This window comes from Phyllostomus hastatus, unplaced genomic scaffold (genome assembly GCF_019186645.2).
Source record: "Phyllostomus hastatus isolate PE091 unplaced genomic scaffold, TTU_PhHast_1.1 phas_scaffold_216, whole genome shotgun sequence".
Lineage (NCBI taxonomy): Eukaryota > Metazoa > Chordata > Mammalia > Chiroptera > Phyllostomidae > Phyllostomus > Phyllostomus hastatus.
In genome coordinates, this window is record NW_025334018.1 from 9032364 (window position 1) to 9047838 (window position 15475).

At 49.2% G+C, this 15475-nt stretch overlaps 1 protein-coding gene across 1 annotated transcript in view; it reads left to right on the plus strand.

Moving 5' to 3' along the window:
• Positions 1-1606: 1606 nt before the first annotated feature.
• Positions 1607-15475, plus strand: part of ZNF697 (zinc finger protein 697) — a 29110-nt gene continuing 15241 nt past the window's right edge. The window contains exon 1 of the mRNA XM_045816776.1: positions 1607-1734. The gene's annotated coding sequence lies outside the window, so the exon portion shown is untranslated. The remainder of the gene's footprint in view (positions 1735-15475) is intronic.

Below are 15475 nucleotides of genomic sequence, written 5' to 3' on the forward strand. Positions count from 1 at the left end.
TGGGTACTGTGTCGGAAGCAAGACAAACAATCCCTTCATCGAGGGCACATTCACAAGGGAAAATGCTGCTGGCAAGTGTATCATCTTTGCGAATCGAACACTAGAAGAGGTTGCTAGATTTGCCAAGGATGACCGATTCTTTTTTATTTTTAGTTTTAGTTTTTTGAGGGATAGAGGGCAGTTTTGCTAGAATGCTGCTAGGCTGCAAACCTTTGAGGAGCAGTAGTTGGGAGGGAAAATGCAGGGATCACAAAACAAAGAACCCAGGCGGACAGTCCACGGCGACCTGCGATAGGAACTTCGGGGAGGCAGGTGCTCGAATCTAAGACGTGCCTCTCATCAGCTCCGCGCCCTAAATGAACCCACCCCATTTTCTCCCTGTGGTTAAGGATCTCTGGAGAATGGGAACTACGGCAGAAAAGTGGATATAATTCTGTCAAATGTAAGTTAAATCCCTCACTCCAACGTTCTAATTCGTGTGCACTTACTTGAAACGGGAGAGGCCAAGTGGGTGTGATGGGTCATTATGACCTCCTGTCTCTTCAGATGCGTTTTAGAGGATTCTAGAACCTCGTTTCCCAGCTCCTTGTGAGAGAACACAGCTTCTAGTCATTTAGTCTCCATGTGGTCCTCCCTTGATTTTCCCACGAGGGGCCTGGGTAGGCAGTTCCATAATTAGACAGGAATTTGTGGGGGATGTTAGCGACTCTTGATAGGCTGGAGGTGGAGCGCCTCTCTCGCAGCCAACGTCTGCCTTCCCTACCCAGCGCCCCCCCCCGCCCCCCGCAGACGCGCTTACAGTGGCCGTGGCGTCGGTGTGGTAGGACCCGGGGAGCCGAATCCTGAAGGTGAATGAGGGCGAGAGAAGCAGCAAGTCCATCACGTTCCTAACTCAGTAGCACAGGGTTTTGTTTCTCTGGGTGTGTTTTTTTTAAACGTGTCTTATTGTTCATTCATGTAATTTGTTTTCAATCTCTTAATTTAATTACTTTTCTTGAAAAGATGTCTGGGACGTGGCCAGCCTCGGAGGGGGGAATGTCACCAGGTCAGGATCTGGAAACAATCAGCCCTTATGGTTTTAAGGATAAAGTGCCAAGATCTTAAGGAACCTGAATTCCTAGTGAGCGGTCAAGTTCTTTAATCCGCCCCCGGCAGGATTCCGGCAGTTAAAAAAAAAAAAAAAAAGGAACAAGATAATCTATTTTAAAAACAAGTCAACCCAAAGTGAACCCACCCCAAACTTCTCCTTTCTAAAAAGGCCTTTCCCCCGCAGGGTCTTCCCGCACCGGGGGCAGCTCGGCGGCCGGCCCCCGTGAGGGGACCGCCGTCTGTGCGCAGAGCGCGAGCGCCGGCTTGGCGACCGCATCCCCGCGAGCAGCGGGGCTGGGCCCGGGGTGCCACTCCCCACTTCACCGGAGCGCTTAGGGACGCGGGGAGCCCCCTCTCCCCCAGTCCCGGTGTCCCTTTCTGGTGTACCAGTTGTCGTGGCGGCAGGAAGTCCCCGGGAACTACAAATCGAGGCATGCTGGGAACATTCCCCCGCTCCTCCCAGGAAATGTCCTTTGTCCAGCCCCACAGGAAGCCCCAGTGAGGAGTCAGCCGGGCAGCCAGCCAGTCTGCAGGCGAGCCAGCGGCCGCTGCAGCTGCCACCGCCGCAGCACTAGGGCGGCCGCGCCGCGGGGCTCGGGCCGGGCGCTGCGTGCCCTCGCTTCTGGCTGCCCCGCTGCCGCGCAGGTAGGAGCGTGCCTGCGGCTGGGCTCCCGCGTCCTCGGGAGATGGGGCCGATCTGGACCCGATGCGACAGCTGTGGGGATGGGTGTGCTCCCGGAGTGGGTGGCGGACCAGCTGGGTGAAGTTGTGCCTCGGAGACCGGACCGCTGTCGGCTTCCTCGGGGCGCAAGGGGTGCTCTCATGACCCCCAAACCCGGGATGAGCTTCCGCGGGGGGTCCGTGGCGAGGGGCGGGGAGGAGGAGGCTGAGATGCGAGGGAGGGGGCAGCGCTACGAGAGGGAGTCGGACCGTCCCGCCGACCACCGAAGGGGGCATCCGAGACCCTCGGAACAACGAAGCCCAGGGAGGAGCTTGGGAGGCGAGGAGAAGGTGAAGGGCTTTGTGTGCAGCTGCCGACCGGGACCGACTGCGCTCCCATCGCCTCGTTCGTCCGCGCCCCCGGCCCCACTCGGGGCTGAGGGGGTGGGGATGGGGGACTCCGAGGAGGGGCCGCGCGTCCTCTTGGGTCCTTGTGAAATGTGTTCTCCCTTTTCCCCTCCGCTCCATTCTAGCCCGGCTTAGATCAGCGGCTTGGGCTGCCATCAGACTGTCGAATGGCACAGTAAGGATGGGTGGTGGTGGGGTGGGGGGAAGATGGGCAACAGCTCGCCGCCCTGGAGGGGTGGCCGTTTAGTCCTCCCGGAGCCAGAAGTCCCTGTCTGCCGGTGGGTGGGTGAGTGGTGGGGCGAGGCTGATGCCTTCACCCAGGGAGAATGCCGAAGCTCGGGACTGAGCGCAGAGGCGTGGGGTGAAGCGCGGGTTGGGAGGGGAGGGCGATAAGAGGCTGAGCCGGGAGCGGCGGCCACAGGGCGCGGAGTGTTCCTCACGGCCAGCGTTCAGAATCCGATTACCGCTTCCTCTGGGACGCCACTCGATTTTCCTTTTCTCCTAACTGCCCTGCCCCACCTCCCGTAGTGAATCACCCCTCCCCTGGCTACACCCTTGAGCTTTAGGCTGGGCTCGATTTGGTGATGTAGCCTCGCCCTAATAGCGGGCCTATTTGTCCTTTTACCTGCAAGGGCGGCACGAATACCTTGCATTCCATTTGGCATTATCCTCCTCCGGTGGGACAGTGTGTGGTAAAGGCGGTCGGATAATGGTTAGCAAGTTAATGGTCTTCGAGGAGCTGTGATGGATGAGCCGGCAACTGTGAGCAGATCCAAGTGTCCCTGCTGTAACTCCACTCACTCGCCTAAGGGGCCTCGGGGTCTCCCTTCTCCCTTCCCCTATGGTTTTACTGCTCTACCCAAGTGTTCACCTCCGTTTCTTAACGAGCAAGCATATGAGTATTTTATTGTGGAATACATGTTGAGAGCCAAATGAACCTTCAACACAGCCCCCTCAGTGGGGACACGGGAGTACCCAGGGCTCATGGTGAGATGGTAGGGCACAGACCTCTAACCCTGTAGCAATGGCTTGTGGGGGCAACAGACACTTTCCACAAGCTTCTCTAGGGGAGATGAAGCATCTGAAGTGAGGTGAGTGGAGTGGGGGAAATGGAGCGAGGGCATTGGAATCGTGAAATAAAGTGGAAAGGCGCTGACGTCAGGACGTGATTTCTAGTTGGAACCTACTCTCTCTCTCTCTCCCTCTCCCCCGCCCCTGTGTTGGAGGTAGAGGTGGTAGTTGGTGGGAATTCGATGTCAGAAGTTCAGCTGGGCCCCAAAGACGAGATGGCACCAGAGTGAACCAAACTCCTAAATGGGAAGTCAGGCTACCCTTTAGTTACAGAGAGGAAAACTTAGATAGCCTTCAAAACTGACTGGGATTAAAGGGGTGAGTGCAAATGAATGACACTGAAGAACCAGTTGCTACAGCTGAACTGGAGTGGCGAGGTGACCTCGCTGGGGGCTGTGTGACTCGGGCTAATGGCTTTGCACACGTCTTCCTGTCCCCCCAAAGCTCTCTGGGCTTCCTTAGAATCTACATGCTTAATTTCTAGTGTCCTGTTAAGGAAAGGACAAAGGGTAAAAGTTGGAGAAAGATGATAAATTAAGGTACTACCTGCTGATGTAGGGTGCGGGGTGGGGGGGGGAAGCTGCAGTGAACTAAGTTCTGGAGCCTGAACCCAACGTTAATGCCATTTTCTTTGCAGCTAAGACCCTGCCCCACCCCCAAGTTTCTTAGTGCCCACACTGTATTGTTAAATGTAACCAGCAAAGGTAACTCCTGTGTTTGGCATTCACAACTCTTCACAATTCAGTGCCCACCTACCTCTATCCTCCATGGGCCCCTGGCCACCCCATGTTACCTGCCCATTCTTTTTTTTTTTAATGTTTTAAAGATTTTATTTACTTATTTTCAGAGAGGGAAGGGAGGGAGTTGGAGAGAGAGAGAGAAACATCAATGTGCAGTTGCTGGGGGTCGTGGCCTGCAACCCAGGCATGTACCCTGACTGGGAATTGAACCTGCAACACTTTGGTTCGCAGCCCGAGCTCAATCCACTGAGCTACACCAGCCAGGGCTTACCTGCCCATTCTTGCAGCAGACAGCTCCCATCCCCAGATGTGACAGACGTTCTTCCACCCGTGTGTCTCCGTCATGAACTCCATGCATGTTGGGCATCCCTGCACTGTCTCTGATTATTTTCTCCAAATCTGAGCCCAGCTGATGGAACACCCTTGTAGAAGTCTTCCAAGACCTCCCGGTCAGAATTACTGCCACCGTCCTGGCACTCGTATCCTATGGATGACACACATCTTTGGGTTGCCTTGTGACAGGTGCTTATCTTTCTCCCCTTCAACCTAAACCCCTGGAGGGCAGTGACTTTCTCTGCCATGTGCTATAAACCCAGCAAGTGCACAGAGGACATTTACGTAGAAAACACCGAGTGAATGAAGGAATGACTGAGTGAAAAAAATGGAAGGAATGCATACAACTTACTTGATTCCTTCCTTCTCTGTAAAGTCTTTCTTGTAGACCTGTGAGAATTTGTAGCAATTGCAGGTCTAAAGCACCTGGTGCATGACAGACTGGAGCTTTTCCTTCTGCTTCTGGGTGCAGAGACCCTGAAAGGGTCTATCAGGGTGCCTGGTGCAAAGACATTCATTAGAAGTTTCTTGAGTTTTTCTTGGCCAGTCTAAAATGTCAAACTCTGTAAGCAGGGTGTAAGATGGATTAACCCCAAGTGGATAATCAGTGAATGACTCTTGTCATGATCTTGGGCCAAGGAAGTGACACCTCTCAATTGTGAAGGTGCCATGTGCTTTCCAGAAAGCAGCGCCACAGAGGCTGTCCTGCTATTTGGAACTAAGCCACCGGCACCCACCACGTTGCTTCCTTACTGCCCCCAGCGATCTGCCAAGATTAAAATGCAGCACATAGAAATGCGAGACAGATAAGACTCCAGAACTTTTCCCCGAGGCATCGAAATTTGCCACCCCTCCAACTGGGCAATTTTTCATGCTTCCTTTTTATGCGATGACAACAGTTACTATTTCTTGAACCACTATTGAATTAGACAATTTACATGCATTGCCTCAGTCTGGTGATTTACATGTCATTATCTCCACTCTCCAAATGAAACTGAGGCTCAGAAGGGAGTTGAGAAACTTGTTTGGAGTCCCAGATTTTGAGCTGAAGGCTGTGGTGCAGGACTGTTGGCGCCCATGCCTGTTCAGAGTGGGTGTCTCTGTGCGATTCTTGGGGGGAAACTGCCAGACCCCTTTCTTTCTTCCTGAGGTCCTCCACATTCCAGATTTCCTACCAGGAATGCAGCTGGGCTTCTAAGTTCCTCAGTGGATCTCTTTCTGAGAGGAACATGTTTTTCATAAATTTGTTGTTTTTATGCCCTTAAATGACAATGACCATCAGTTGGGAAGATCAGGTTCAGAATCCCTAATAAGATCTCTGAGCACAGAACTGTTTGCCTGGAATTCTTTTGCATGTTCTCCCAGCCGATCTGAATTGTTTTTTCCTCCCTCCAGACCGAGTCCTATCCCTTCTAGGTTGCCTTTCTTGACACTCCATGCCACACTTGGCCTCTGCCCTAATCTTTTGCATTATCTCAAATACCTAAGCTATGAAAGTCAACTTGAATACACCCCACATGGTGCTGGAATATTTGCATATCCCCTGCACGTGGCAGGAACTCTGTCCAGAGAACAAGTCGACATACGATGGGGTTGCAAGAACTGTGAGTTGATGGTGAATTGGTAACAACTAAATAAATGCAGAAACGTAGGCAGGAAACATTTGTGCATCGACAGTTTGCAGGAGAGGGATCAGAGGGGTCATTTTCTTAGTTAATTTTGATCTTTTCCCCGTGACTGCCAAGACAGGGAAGCACCTTCTGAAAATGTGCCAGAGCAGATGTGTGTGTCGTTGAGGTTCATGGGCTTGGCTCAGTCAGCACTCGGTGATGATGATGTTTCTTTGATGTTGGGGGACGGGTGGGTCTGTTGCTTTAGTCTCTTCCCCCTTGCTGTCATGCCCATCTTCTACCGTATCTTCTAGAAAGCGCTTTGTTTCACACCTGAGAAATTGCTTACCTCTGCAGATATTTAGGAAAAAAAAAACATGGAAAGAAAAGAAAGAAAAAGGGAAGGCTGGAGCGAGGAAGGAAGATACTTAATTCATTCTGGTGTTCCGCCATTCCCACCCCCTGCCTCCACCCACCCCCAGAGGAGCATGATGTGCCTGGCGCATGGGTCGGGTCTTCACTGCATCATGTCTTCGTGGGGATGGTGAAAAGAGCAGTGGCCTCCTTTTTGGGTAGAAAGGCGTTTTTAGTCACCACAAGACTGAACCGACCTCCTGACACTGACTAAACCTTCTCTTCCCCTGATTTCAAGGCCTCACTTTGGAAGGCTTGGTGTATACATGCAGTTTGCCGTGGGTTGTCATCAAGCACCTTAGCCATTTTAAAGGAGTATCGGACAGTTCTGGGGATCCTACATTTGTGCAAGTCACGCACCCTGTGTCTGCAGACTAGCAAGCTGTTCCGACCAGGTGTGTGGGAGGGCGGCGTGCGACTCTGCAAGCTCCCCTTCCTGCAGAGGGTAAAACCTGAATCCCTGCTGCTGGCTCTAATTTGCTAAAATGTGTGCAGTTAAGGGAATGGGGACCATTTCTCTGCAGAGGGTTTTAGATTTATATTGCCTTCTGGGAACTTTCTCAGGATCTTACCATAAGTCAGAAAACTGGAACCATGTCTCCTGGCTGTTACTAAGCAATGCGTGCTGTGGGCTCAGGGTCTCAGTGCTGCGTCCACTCGTGTGGTTGGCTCTCTGGTACTTGGGGACATTTAGGCTTTAGAAAGAACACATTTCCCATTGTTGACCCCCACACACCTAGGAACCTTTGTGAATTCCAAAGAATCAACTTTTTTCCCCATTAAAAAATAATAATCCCTCAGGCAGGCATTGGCAGTGATTTCTGGTAGCAGTAGGTGGCTTTGAAAGCAATGAATTTTTAAGATGATGTCATTAGAAAGGAAGCTTCACAAGGTGGAATCCGGAGTAGCAAGTGGGTGGCACATGGTAAGTGTTCCATTCATGTTTATGGAGTGAATAAATGTGTTGTATTTTAAAGTATTTCATTTTGATTCCCTCCTAATATGATGGCACTGCCAATTTTTTATAGTGAGGTATATGCTTATGTGTTACATACACTGGGGAAGTTACATATATGTAATTTAGATATATTTAAATAGGCTTTCTTTTATCCTCACCTGAGGACATGCCCATTGATTGAAGAAAGAGGAGAAGGGAGGGAAGGAGAGAGGGAGAGAAACGTTGATAGGTTGACTCTCATCCATGCTCCAACCGGGGACTGAACCCAAAACCCAGGCATGTGCCCTGACCAGGAATTGAACCTATGACCTTTTGGTTTATGGGATGATGCTCCAACTGAGCCACACCAGCCAGGCTAAATAAACTTCATTGTCAGAGCCGTTTTAGATTCATAGCAATACTGAGCAGCAAGTCCAGAGTTCCAGGGTGGCCCCCACCCCGCACATGCATGGCCTCCCCCGCTATCCGCATCCTTCACCGGAGTGCCGTGTGTGTTTGTCCACATCGACAAACTCGCATTGACGTGTCTTATCACCCACATTCATGGTGTAGCACTTGCTGTTGGTGGTGTCCATTCTGTGAGTTTTGACAAATGTGTAATGACACATGTCCACCACGGTGGCATCCTACGGAATAGTTTCACGGCCCTAAAGGTCCTCTGCGCTCCGCCTATTCACCCCTCTCCCCTCAACCCCTGATTTTTTTTAACCATCTCCATAGTTTCACCTTTTCTAGAATGTCATATAGTTGGAATCATACAGTACATAGCCTTTCCAGATTGTCTTCTTTCACTTAGTGAAATACATTTCATTTTTTCTTTTTTTTTTTAAGATTGTATTTATTTATTTTTTTAGAGAGGGAAGGGAGGGAGATAGAGAGAGAGAAACATCAGTGTGTGGTTGCTGGGGGTCATGGCCTGCAACCAAGGCATGTACCCTGACTGGGAATCGAACCTGTGACACTTTGGTTTGCAGCCCGCGCTCAATCCACTGAGCTATGCCAGCCAGGGCGAAATACATTTCATTTTCAACATACGTTTTCATGGCTTGATAGCTCATTTCTTATTAGCTCTGGAGAACGTCCCATTGCACCACAGCTTGTCAGTGCTTCTGTGGAAGGACATCTTGGTTGCTTCCACGTTTTGGTGCTTGCAAGTAAAGCTGCTATAAAGTCCCACGGGCAGGTTTTTGTGTGGTGGACATAAGTTTTCAAGTCATTGGTGTACATACCACGGAGTGAGGCTGCTGGGTGGTGCGGTAAGAGTGTGCTTACGTTTGTAAGAGACCGCCGAGCTGTCATCTGAAGTCCCTGTTGCTCCCCGTCCTCACCAGCACTTGGTGGTGTCAGTGTTCTGGAATTTTGCTGTCCTGGTAACTGTGTACTATCTCGTTGGTTTAATGAGCAGTTCCCTGATGCTAGGTGATGTTCAGCATCTTCTCATATGCTTGTTTGCTATCTATATAGCTTTGGTGAGATACCAGTTTCACTCTTTTGCCCACTTTTAAATTAGATTGTTCATTTTCTTAACTGTTAAGTTTAAGAATTCTTTGTGTATTTTGGGTAATAGTCCTTTATTAGTTAGATCTTTTGCAGATATTTTCTCCCAGTCTGTGGCTTGTCTTCTCATTCTCTTAATATATCAGTATTTTTGCATCTGCGAACTTTACCTATATTTTTCTTTGGGAGGAGTGTACATGTGTCAGATCCATTTTAATATTAAACCAGGTTACCCCCAAAATGAAAAACCAAAGTGTGACATAGACTTGAAGAAATATTCCCCAACCTTTTAAAAAAAATAAGTAAATGTCAGTTGAATTTAACCAGGCTGCAGCCACATCCTGAGCTAGCTTAGATGCAGTTACTACAGAAAATGTTTCTGTTTCCCTGCCCCCAGAACAGGTGCTCTTGTGCGGAGTGACGGAGTAGGTAGCTTGGAAAATACCTTGGTCACCTACTTCCTATATATCCTATAGCCTTTGTACAGACTTCTTTAAGAGCCTGTGTTTGTCTCATAGCTTAATTCTGGACTCAGAAAAGGGGTTTCTAGGCTGATGATTGTAAGGTGAGAACAGAAAGTAAGGAATGCCTGAATTCCCCATCCTAGTAAGAAAAACAAAAGAAAACCCCAAACCCTTGAACACTGAGAATAACCTTTGGTCTGAATAGACATTTTTACTGTTAAATACACATTTTCCTTATTTTCAGTTGTGCTCCCTCTGGTACCTCCCTCCTCTCCTGCCCCTCCAAGCAACCTCTCGCTTAGTGTCACTACTTTGTAAAGGCTGAATGGTGGTCTTTTTTTCATTCATTGTTTAGTTTCTGTGAGTTCTAGTCTGGTCGTTCCTGCAGGAGTGGGAGAGAAGCAGTTGTCCTGTTTGAGTGAGGACAGTCTAGCAGCGTTTCCCACCACGGAGGCGAGCACACCCTGTGCCCCGCTGCTCTGTGCACAGCTGACCCGGGCTGGAAAGCTGGGAGCGGAGGGGGCCTTGCACAAGACTCTTTGATGCAAACAAGGGCTGTTTCCATCAGATGTCCCGGGCTGACATTTGGCCAAGGACACAGGATTCTTTTCCGAGAAGGTCCTAACTTCTGAAGCTAATCACCGCTCTGTATCACGTCTGTCTGCTCAGCAGCGTAATTAAGTGGGCTGGGCCCCTGGTGCTGACGGGTTATTGCATCCAGTTGGGAGAGCCAGTTGTTTCCATGGCTCTGCCTTACCTGATGTGATCCTGGCCAGGTCGCTAGGTTTCCTGGTTTGGTTCTTACTTTTGAGACTGAGAGACAGAAATAATTACACCTCATTGTATCCATTTCCATAAACATTGGAGGGCCGAGCATGTCGGGGAGCCACCCAAGGGGAGCGGACCGTCTGTTCCCACCCAGAGCTTATGTTTGGGAGGTGTTACGAAGTGAGAGCCAGCAAACAATGAATGAGATGCAAATTCTTTTATTTAATCCTCACCTGAGGAGATGTTTTCTTTATTGATTTTTAGAGAGAGAAACATCGTTGTGTGAGGGAGAAACGTCCGTTGGTTGCCTCTTGGACATGCCCCCCATTGGGGCGGAACCTGCAACCCGGGCATGTGCCCTGACCGGGAATCAAACCGGTAACCTTTTGCTTTGTGGACAATGCCCAGCCAACTGAGTCGCATGGTGAGGGCACCATGGTTATATTTTAAAAACTGATACTAGGCAGAATATGATAAGGAAAAGTCCCTGAAAGTCATACAAAGTGACATCATAATAATTCTTTCTGAGCAGTTAACAATAATCTTACAAAGTAGACACAGTTTCCCCCCATTTTATAGATGAAAAAACCAAGGCTCAGAGAGGTTGAGCAACTTTTCCAAGGTTGCACAGCAAGAGACTGAGTCCCCGGAGGTGGTCTGGCTCCCTCAACCACTGCAGGTTAGGGAGAGACTGCTTCCTCCTGATCCTGGCGGGCAGGATGGCAGGAGAAGAATGACATCTGAGCTGCCTTCGGGGGTGGAGAGCAACCCTTTTGGCTGGAGTCAGCAGAGAAAGGTCAGGGAGAAGAAGGAAGGAAGGGAGAAGAAGGAAGAGAGCCTTGAGGACTCGGAGTGTGTGCTTCTCTGGAGACGGCTGGCCGAGACAACCGGGTTTCTGAGCGGGAGCGGAAATGCAGCGACGGCTGTGCTCTGAGACTGAGCCGGCGGTGAGTGAGTGACACGGGGGTGCACGGAGCTGGTAAGAGTGTCTACTGCCGTGATCCTGGCAACGGCCAAAAGAGGAGAGAAGTGAAAGGACGTTCTTGGCTACTGATCTGACTGAAAGCAGTGAGGAGAGGTCAGAGTTGCCTCCAGGGTTTCGAGCCTGATGAGTAAGAACAGAGAGGCCTGAACAGAAATGGGCACAGACTGGAGAAGCCGATTTGTAGCACAGATGTGGGATGTTTTCTAATGTGACCAAGGCTCGATACGTTACAAATGGAAATTCATTTAGTCTTTACAACGATCTTTCAAGGTGGCTTGTTTTCCCCATTGTGTGGAGGAGGAAACTAAGATGGAAGGAAACAGGAGAAAGGACTGTCTTGGGGGCTTACAGTGTGTAAGTGGCAAACTGGTGGAAACCGGGTCTGTTGATGAGGCAGCATGTGCTGCCCCCTGACCCCCTGCCGTCAGCTGCCTCCTGTCCTGCGCTCCACGTGACACGCAGGGCAGCACTTTAGGACTGGAAGGGGCTCTTAGGTTCTTCAGTTGCAGTGACGGGTGCGTGATTAGACGCCGTGGAGTGCAGGTGAGAGGTTCTGACGTCTCTGGACAGAGGAGGGGTTTATTGAAAACTAGGGGAAGGGGCCAAATGGTTGAAAGGGGGGAGAAGGGGAAGAAAAAGTAAACAGGGACTTTGAAGGCTGACCCGTTTGGGGAGATCAGAAGAGGAGACAGGCTGGTGAGTGAAACATGAGAATTACTAAGACAGAGCAGTACTCTGGATACAAAGGAAGGAGAAAATTCCCAAGGGGCGTGCCTCCATGGGGTTTCCACAGTCATTTACTGAAGCCCAGTGTATATGCCAAGCATTTGACAGTGTTGTTGGGGAGATCAAAGAAGACGCCCCCAAGTTTGGAAGACTGAAAATTACAGCTGATGCTGATGTGAGCCTGACTCACTGAAGTTGACCATTCATACCATCTGCTGAGACGGCTCACACCCGGGAAGCCTGCACGGTTCACGGGAACACGAATGTGTGTGGTGATGGTGTTAGAATTCAGCAGGGCTCACTGACACTGGTCCCTCTTTTCCCCAGCGGCCTGTAAGACTCCTTTGGCCCAAAAAGGGCACTGCAGAGGGAAACGCAATACAGTTTGATCATTGGTTTGGGGCATTTAAAAAAATGATACTGCAGAAGAAAGGGTTTCTGCTTTTAATGAGAGTTTCAGGGTTGATTGGAAAAAACTCTTTAAAAAATCCTTTTAAAGTGGCATAACCAGAACTAATTGCTCAGTTTGATGTTTCATAGGCTTTCTCTCCTCCCCCTTTCTCTCTCTCTCTCGATGACTTTTCTTTCAAATGCTGTACCAAGGACTTGGAATTATTAAATATTTACCATAACACTCCATTAAGCCTAGGCTAATTCAAATAGCTGTTTTTTTCCCCTTAGCTAATGAAATGTCTGTTTTCTCTAAGACAAACAGTAGATAATCCAAAGCCTCTTAAATCAGAAACCAATTCAGAAGATCACAGGAAGTTGAGTTTAAAGAACATTTTCTACATAAACTTTTAGAGGAAAATAATTAAAATTACAATAGGAAAAAAAATTAGCAGGCACCTGGGGGAGAACAAGAAGAATGGGAAGGAAGAAGGTAGAACCAGTGAAATGCTGTTGGTTATAACCAGAGCAGTCGACTCATACATGTGGCAGAGCGGGCTGGGAGGGTCTGGTGCCGGAATGACTGAACTTGGAAGGAATCAGATGACCCGAAGGCTGGTCCCAATCTGGCCACCCACTCCTACCTTTGTGAATTTACATAAGGCATTTCTCTAGTCCTTGTGGTCTTTATCTGTAAAATAAGGGATCTGGTCAAGAAATGTTCGACAAAAACAAAAAGTGAAATTCTCTCATTGTTGTGGGTGTAGCCTCTTCGGTGAAATGGAGCTTGTCGTGGGCCTGCCACGTGGCCCACTTTTGCGTTGCCTCCCCCACAAGGGACAGGCAGCAATGAAGACGCGAGGAAAAAGAGGCAACAGAAAAGAGGACAAATCTGTGAAACCGTCTGTAGCAATGGGCCACGCTGGTGAGCATGGCTGGTGCACCTCCTACTCGCCATGAAACAGGACCTAGCTCCTTATATTGCAGCTGTGTGTCACTCCCAGCATCCTCCTCTTCTTCTGGGCATTTCCGGGTCATTATTTGTAGGCAGGACGGCTTTGCTAACACTTTGAGGATTTGTTAGGAATGAGCAGGTGACTTTGGCCAGATTTTGATTTTTTCCCTTTGAGGAGGGAAGGATTAACTAACAGCGTTTTGTGTCCTCAGTAGGTTAGGGCTTGATTAATGTGCTTTGACTCACTGCCCAAGTAAGCAGCTGATGGAGCCATAAACCTGGGATCACACTTGTCTAAATTAGCTACATCCCCGAGAGGCAGTGTGTTAGAGGCTTGAAGAGCAACTTAACTCCCTCTTAGTGCACCTGCCACATAGCAAACGATTAGGAAACGAAAAGCTGGCGAACTAATGATGCCGGGAGGGCCCGATCGCCAGTGTGAATGTTTTAGCCAAGGACTGTAGGCTCTGTTGGGTTGAGGAGAAAGGGGATTGGAACAAAAGTTGAGATGTCAGGGATTTAGGCTCTTGTCTGCCCTTAGCCTGCCCGGGCCGCTGTTGCCTGACTCATCTGTAAAACAGTGCTGCTGGATGAGACCGGCCGACGGGATCGGGCAGCGTGCGTTTGCTCCACCGTCTCCTGTTGAAATGTACCGATCTTGTGCTGCTGCCCGGCTTGGGGTTTCCAGTCAGTGTCTCACTTCTTCCCCAGCCCAGCGAAAGGTTCATGGCAGATAGTGGTGAAATTGCTCTTACCCCCCTCCTGTGAAATCCCTCTGGATGACTTCTGAAATGCTGTGATCAGGGATGTATCGTGAGTCCTCTGCGATAAGAGGGTTTTTGTTTGGTTTTTGTGCAAGGAATCTGTTCAGAGGCCAAGGGAAAGCTATGGGCCTTCTCATCAGACACATTCACTTAAGGTTTCAGGGAGTTCCTGGACTCTGAAGGCTCTTCGGCTAAGAACCCACACCTTTGGGAAATTCTGTTATTCTATTTACAAGCTGGCATAGGACTGCCGCTCTCCCCAGGAAATGCTAGGAACTGGGTGTAAAGCACATAAGGAACACAAACAGCCTGAACTTGACTTGGGAATTATGGTGTTCAAGCTGTCCATGAGCCCTGGATGCTACAACTTTCCTCTTGAGACATACGGGCCACTTCCTGGATGGCAGCTGTGTCCTGTGACTGGTTCTGTGCATCATAGACTTACCCTGCACCGTTGGCTAAGGTGGAAAATATCTGTGAGCTCTCGGTTTCCGACGTAAAGTGGGAATATGATATCTTCAAGCTGATCTCTTTGTAATGCAGTGAGTCAAGTTGTATGGCATCCTCTGAGTTTCTCTGACAGGGACACCGGCTAAATTTAAAAGTTCTCAGTTTGGGCTAGTCAAGTAACTGTTCCTGCCCGGGTTTATCTCGTCGAGATCACAGGTTGAAAAGTCAGTGGTATATTATTTTCCTTTTTACTCACACCTTTACATTTTTCACCCCCTTAGAAGATCATTCTGGGGATGACCCGTTCTCTGTGTACTTCATCTGTTGGCCAGCCCCATCTTGCGTCGGTTTGACTTTCCTGGGGATACGGCACCCCTCCCCCAGAGCCGGCAGGGCCAGGCCCTGCGGCCAAGTTTATTTCCTCTCCGTCTCGAGTGTGGTTGCTGAACGAAGGGTGGACATAAAGAAGCACTGGCTGGGCAGCACCCTTCTCTGAGTTCTTTGGAAATATAAAAGGAGAGGGAAGTGGAAACAGGGTTCTGATTCTACTTTGGATACAACAGCTATTCTTCTGTCTCATAGAAATAAGTTTAAGAAAAGACTCAAAAGCACCAGACTGGAGTTTCTTTAGCCCCTTTATCCTGTTGCCTCTCCCCAGCTCCCATGGGCTCTAGGTCCACCATTCAGCATTGAGATCACTTCTGATTTGGCACAATTAGTAAAAGCGGGCTGACCCGTTTGTGGAAGTCGCTGACATTTTATTATAGTCTGCTCAGAATTTAAGTGAGTATAATCAACCTTAAATTTCAGGAAAAAAGTAACTTGCTATGTTTTCCATTAAAATTTTTATTAGTGAATTTTCTAGCCAGTACGAAAGGAGATAGCGTAGTGAATTAAGCCGTGTGTGCCATCCCCCCAGCCTCAGCAGGGCCCGGTGTGTAACCGTCTTGTTTCGTCGGCATCCCGGCCCCATTCCGTTTCGTCCTCGAACTCTCGACGCCGTTTCAAATGAAGCAAATCCAGAAGTACCTTTTCACCTGTGAATACTTCATTATGTACCCCTTAAAGATATAAGCACTCTTTGTAAACTTAACCCCAAGACCAACACCTTAAAAAATGAATGATTCCTTACTATCAAATACCAGTCTTCACCATTCCCCAGTCTCCTCATAATTTATTTTTGTAGTTCATCT